Source organism: Hyla sarda, chromosome 9 (assembly GCF_029499605.1).
Source record: "Hyla sarda isolate aHylSar1 chromosome 9, aHylSar1.hap1, whole genome shotgun sequence".
Lineage (NCBI taxonomy): Eukaryota > Metazoa > Chordata > Amphibia > Anura > Hylidae > Hyla > Hyla sarda.
In genome coordinates this window covers 184,371,965-184,378,524 of record NC_079197.1, presented here as the reverse complement: position 1 = coordinate 184,378,524, position 6,560 = coordinate 184,371,965, and positions in this window count along the sequence as shown.

Sequence of the window (6,560 nt, the reverse complement as noted above, 5' to 3'; positions counted from 1 at the left end):
AATGTCTGCAGTGTGGCCGGGTGCATTATCCTGCTAAAAGAGGTTGCTGCAATGGTTAGGTCGGTGGCAGTGGTGGACAATGGTACAGATGCTTTATAAAAGTGGATAGGTTAGTATGTCCCCCATTAAGTAGGTATACTCCCCACAGTTGGCATAAAGTTCTTCAATTTAGGTATGTCTCACCATAGTTAAATAGTTCTCTGATTAGTCCCCCCATAGGCAGGCATGACATAAAGTAGGTAGCCGCCGCCGCCTCCCCCCCCCCAGTGGGTAAATTCATCCTTTGGTAGGAAGCCAAAAGGTGGGTGACCAGGTAGCTAGCTTGGGCAGGTAGCCAGCTAGGTAGGTAGATAAGTACATAGGTAGGTAAGTAGCCAAGTTGGAAGCAAGATAGGTAAGTTGCTAGGTAGGTAAGCAAGTAGCCAGGTAGCTAGCTAGGTAGATTAGTAAATAAGTAGTTAGCTAGTTAGATAGGTAAGTAGTTAACCGGGTAACTAGCTAGGTAGGTAGGTAAGTCAGTAACTAAGTAGCTAGCTATGTAGATAGCCAGGAAGGTAGGAAAGTCTGTAGGTAGCTATCTGTGGTGTCCCGGTACCATATCCTATCCGGTACCTGCGTGTGTGGGTCCCCTTAGCCAGACTCCCTAGGACGTCGAGTTCCCCATTGTCTAGTTCACCCCTGGTCACCTCTCTTCCAGATAGTTATTGCACTAATAGCTTACTTAGGAAGCATGTAAATATTATTTCAATACCTATAAAGAGTTAATTACCTGTCTATAGCGTAGCAGGATCTGCTGGTCACGTGATTAGGTGAACTCTATGGTATTTCTGCTTGAGGACCTTTGGAGGTCCTTGTAACGTAGTCAATCCCATCACACTGTGTAACAGTGAATGACAGATGTTCGGACCAATCAGATTCACCCTGCACCCTGCCCATATAAGGGAGCGGCTGCCATTGCTCTCTCTTTTGTTCCCGGGCTGTCAGACGAGCAGGATTTGTTCAGCTCTCTATCGCAGTGAGTTAGGCCTGAGCCTTGCGACAACGGCTGATAAATCTAGGATCGCGAGTGTATCAATCCCTAAACACTCTGCAGGATCACCGGACCTTATATATCCCCTAAATCCGGACAGATCTGCAATAATTACCCTAAATACAGAGTCTTTAATTTCATGCAAGGTCCGCAACAATTGTCAGTCATTGAGATATATGGACTGTTTGCCTGAGACTGTTATTGTTCATTGGATGTACCGCAATCATCTAAGTAAAGTTCTTCAAGTTAAAGTTCAACTACTTTGTGGATCTTCCGTTATTTTATTACATGCACCTATCGTTACTGGAAAGGGCGGCGATAGGCCGGAGAATTACCTCAGCATACTAGCCCTCAGCCTGGCATCACGAACTATAGGGTTAACATTAACCCCTCATTTACCGAAACAATACCCCCACTATCAACACCTCCCAAGGGCTACCACATATCTATGTAGGTAGGTAGTCAGATAGCTAAGTAGCTAGTTAAGTAAAAAAACTAAACAAAAAGGAAAATAGACAGCACAACTACCTAATACACGGGTGCACGCTGCTGTGGCAAATACAGAGTATACAAAAAAAGAAGGTTGCAGCAGCACACTTGGTCAAAAAATGGAGGCTCTTAGCGCACTTTTTGATCAAAACGTGTCCCCCATCCACCACGAGGAGGTGGCCTCATTTCGGATGGGTCCCTAACACACATTCTGAGCCTAACACTCATAACACTCACCTCATAAGAAGCTATGTAGGAAGGTATGTACATAGGTAGCCTGGTAGCTATGTAGGTAGCCTGGTAAGAAGACAAGGAGGTAGGTAGCTAGGAAGATAGGTAGATATGTAAATATGTAGCAGGGTATCTAGGTAAGTAAATAAATAGGTAAGACGCTATGTAGGTGGCCATGTAGCTAGGAAGCCAGATAGCTAGGTATGTAAATATCCAAGGAAAAATGCAGCAAACTGAGGTATAAAGTTCTTTATATCTTGGTGTGCTGCAATTTTCCTTGGATATTTGGTCAAGAATCCCTGACCAGGATTTAGATATTTGTGTGCACCCTCTATGTGCATGCTATGTAGGTAGGTATGTGCATAGGTAGGTAAGTAGCCAGGTAGGTAGCTAGGTAGGTAGGTTGCTGAATAGAAAAGTTGGTAGGTAGCTATGTAGGTAGCCAGGTAGGTAGGTAAGAAAACAGCTGTAGAAGGAAAACAGCACCACCAAAACAGTGTCCTTAATCCAAAAGCCTTGGCACGCAGAGATAAGGCCTGGGTCAGGGGTCCTTGCATAAACAGAACAAAGGAATCCTCCGCAGCAAACAAAAAAATCTGTGAAAAACGTGAGCTACACTCATTGTTTGATTGAATAAACTTTCATGTTTTTCACAGATTTTTTGTGTGATGCAGAGGATTCCTTTGTTCTGTTTAAGGTAAGAAGGTAAGAAGGCAGGTAGCTAGAAAGATAGGTTGCCAAATAGGTGGGAATAAGTGGGAAGGTAAGTAAGTAGGTAAATAGTTAAGTAGTTAGGTAGGCAGCCACGTAGTTGGTAGATAGCTATCTAGGTAGCCAGATAGGTAAGAACATAGGTAGGTAGCCAGATAGATAGTTAACTCAACACACACCTGCCCATTTACTCCAAATTCCAGGATGAAAAAAAAGAAGAAAAGAAGAACGTATGCTTACCTCTTGTCACACGACCTCCAGTACATTAGGTTCGCATCGTTCTCCAGTACATTAGGTTCGCATCGTTCTCCCTTCATAGTGCAGGTGCTAATGAATGACGTGATTGGTGCCTGTACTGCGGGGGAGCAGAGGTCATGATCAGACCAGACACCTTCTTTCATTGCTCCAGTTTTTTGATCCACATGCTCATTGTGGACACTTTTTGAGGTGGAGAGGGGCCCCACGACACTCTGACTGCTCTGCAGACGTCCCTGTGGCTAAAAAAAATTCTGCTTCCTAAATATCATCTAAATATTGTTTCTAAATATTATTTCTAAATGTAAACATCTTTTGAACTCAACTTCTTGCCTTGTTTTTCCTTCCCAATAAACCATTGATGCAGATGACTCTGGGGAGGCCTCCTCGCTTCTGCACAGTCATCTCCTCCTACAGATATTTTATTATATTGAGTTTATACCTTGCAGATGATTCCATGTGATGGTTACATCATTACTCCGGTCCTTTAGTCGTCTTCGGATTTCTTTCTACATCTCAGATTTTATTAAAGCTCCATTATAGTAAAGGAGGAGTCGGATGAAGTGAAAAATATGTTTCATAATATCTGTGAGCCGTGCGTCACCTAATCCTCCGGTCATCACCCTGACGCTGATGTCACCCTGAAACCTCACACGTGCGCTTCCCATCCACAAAGGTTTATTAGCAATAAGGAGGCACCGGACCCTCGAGACGCCAAGAATACGCAGCATTAAGTCATCGGGTTGTCCGCTCTACCTCAAAGCTGGATGGAAGAAGAGAAAGGGAAGAAGAGAAAGGGAAGAAGAGAAAGGGAAGAAGAGAAAGGGAAGAAGAGAAAGGGAAGAAGAGAAAGGGAAGAAGAGAAAGGGAAGAAGAGAAAGAGAAGAAGAGAAAGGGAAGAAGAGAAAGGGAAGAAGAGAAAGGGAAGAAGAGAAAGCATCGGAGTCTGAGAAACTCCATGATCTGTTCATGGGATGATCTCTTATCATCTATCTATCTATCTGTTTCCGCAACCATTGGATACCACTGTGTGATCCTCCCTGTCTAGTTTACCACTGAGTGGCCTTTAACCAGAGAAGAGACAACCCCCCTAATTTCCTATCATCTCAATCCTGTTTTGACTCATTTCAATGGATTCCCTGAGTTCCTTTATTAAGGATCCCCCCTCAGCCCCTGCTCCACCATGCTTTACACTGCAGTCCTGCACATGTCTTAGTTCACACTAACTGCAAGATTAGCAGAAGATCAATGGGGAAGATTTATCACAACCTGTCCAGAGGAAAAGTGGCCCTGTTGCCCATAGCAACCAATCGGATAATTTCTTTCATTTTTCAGAGGCCTTTTCAAAAATGAAAGAAGCGATCTGATTGGTTGCTATGGGCAACTCAGCAACTTTTCCTCTGGACGAGTTTTGATAAATCTCCCCCATTGAATGTGTGGAGAATTGATCTTCATTACAAAACAAGGACAGAATGGGTATAAACTGTTGTTATACCAAACGGAAATTGTCAGGAGACTGCCCCCTATAGGTGACAAAGGGAAGGAGCCTGAAGATTGGCTGTACGTATATCCTGTCCTATCTGTATCTGGAGACTGCCCCCTATAGGTGATAAAGGGAAGAAGCCTGGAGATTGGCTGTACGCATATCCTGTCCTAGATGTATATGGAGACTGCCCCCTATAGGTGACAAAGGGAAGGAGCCTGGAGATTGGCTGTACGTATATCCGGTCCTTGCTGTATAAGGAGACTGCCCCCTATAGGTGATAAAGGGAAGGAGCCTGGAGATTGGCTGTACGTATATCCTGTCCTATCTGTATCTGGAGACTGCCCCCTATAGGTGACAAAGGGAAGGAGCCTGAAGATTGGCTGTACGCATATCCTGTCCTAGATGTATATGGAGACTGCCCCCTATAGGTGATAAAGGGAAGGAGCCTGGAGATTGGTTGTAGATATATCCTGTCCTAGCTGTATCTGGAGACTGCCCCCTATAGGTGATAAAGGGAAGGAGCCTGGAGATTGGTTGTAGATATATCCTGCCCTAGCTGTATATGGAGACTGCCCCCTATAGGTGATAAAGGGAAGGAGCCTGGAGATTGGTTGTAGATATATCCTGTCCTAGCTGTATCTGGAGACTGCCCCCTATAGGTGATAAAGGGAAGGAGCCTGGAGATTGGTTGTATATATATCCTGTCCTAGCTGTATCTGGAGACTGCCCCCTATAGGTGATAAAGGGAAGGAGCCTGGAGATTGGCTGTACGTATATCCTGTCCTATCTGTATCTGGAGACTGCCCCCTATAGGTGATAAAGGGAAGGAGCCTGGAGATTGGTTGTATATATATCCTGTCCTAGCTGTATCTGGAGACTGCCCCCTATAGGTGATAAAGGGAAGGAGCCTGGAGATTGGCTGTATGTATATTCTGTCCTAGCTGTATCTGGAGACTGCCCCCTATAGGTGATAAAGGGAAGGAGCCTGGAGAGTGGCTGTACGTATATCCTGTCCTAGCTGTATATGAAGACTGCCCCCTATAGGTCATAAAGGGAAGGAGCCTGGAGATTGGCTGTACTTATATCCTGTCCTATCTGTATCTGGAGACTGCCCCCTATAGGTGATAAAGGGAAGGAGCCTGGAGATTGGTTGTAGATATATCCTGTCCTATCTGTATCTGGAGACTGCCCCCTATAGGTGATAAAGGGAAGGAGCCTGGAGATTGGCTGTAGATATATCCTGTCCTAGCTGTATCTGGAGACTGCCCCCTATAGGTGATAAAGGGAAGGAGCCTGGAGATTGGCTGTACGTATATCCTGTCCTATCTGTATCTGGAGACTGCCCCCTATAGGTGATAAAGGGAAGGAGCCTGGAGATTGGTTGTAGATATATCCTGCCCTAGCTGTATCTGGAGACTGCCCCCTATAGGTGATAAAGGGAAGGAGCCTGGAGATTGGCTGTACTTATATCCTGTCCTAGCTGTATCTGGAGACTGCCCCCTATAGGTGATAAAGGGAAGGAGCCTGGAGATTGGTTGTAGATATATCCTGTCCTAGCTGTATCTGGAGACTGCCCCCTATAGGTGATAAAGGGAAGGAGCCTGGAGATTGGCTGTACGTATATCCTGTCCTAGCTGTATCTGGAGACTGCCCCCTATAGGTGATAAAGGGAAGGAGCCTGGAGATTGGCTGTACGTATATCCTGTCCTAGCTGTATATGGAGACTGCCCCCTATAGGTGATAAAGGGAATAAGCCTGGAGATTGGCTGTACTTATATCCTGTCCTAGCTGTATCTGGAGACTGCCCCCTATAGGTGATAAAGGGAAGGAGCCTGGAGATTGGCTGTATGTATATCCTGTCCTAGCTGTATATGGAGACTGCCCCCTATAGGTGATAAAGGGAAGGAGCCTGGAGATTGGCTGTACGTATATCCTGTCCTTGCTGTATCTGGAGACTGCCCCCTATAGGTGATAAAGGGAAGGAGCCTGGAGATTGGCTGTACGTATATCCTGTCCTAGCTGTATATGGAGACTGCCCCCTATAGGTGATAAAGGGAAGGAGCCTGGAGATTGGCTGTATATATATCCTGTCCTATCTGTATCTGGAGACTGCCCCCTATAGGTGATAAAGGGAAGAAGCCTGGAGATTGGTTGTAGATATACCCTGTCCTAGCTGTATATGGAGACTGCCCCCTATAGGTGATAAAGGGAAGGAGCCTGGAGATTGGCTGTACGTATATCCTGTCCTAGCTGTATCTGGAGACTGCCCCCTATAGGTGATAAAGGGAAGGAGCCTGGAGATTGGCTGTACGTATATCCTGTCCTAGCTGTATATGGAGACTGCCCCCTATAGGTGAT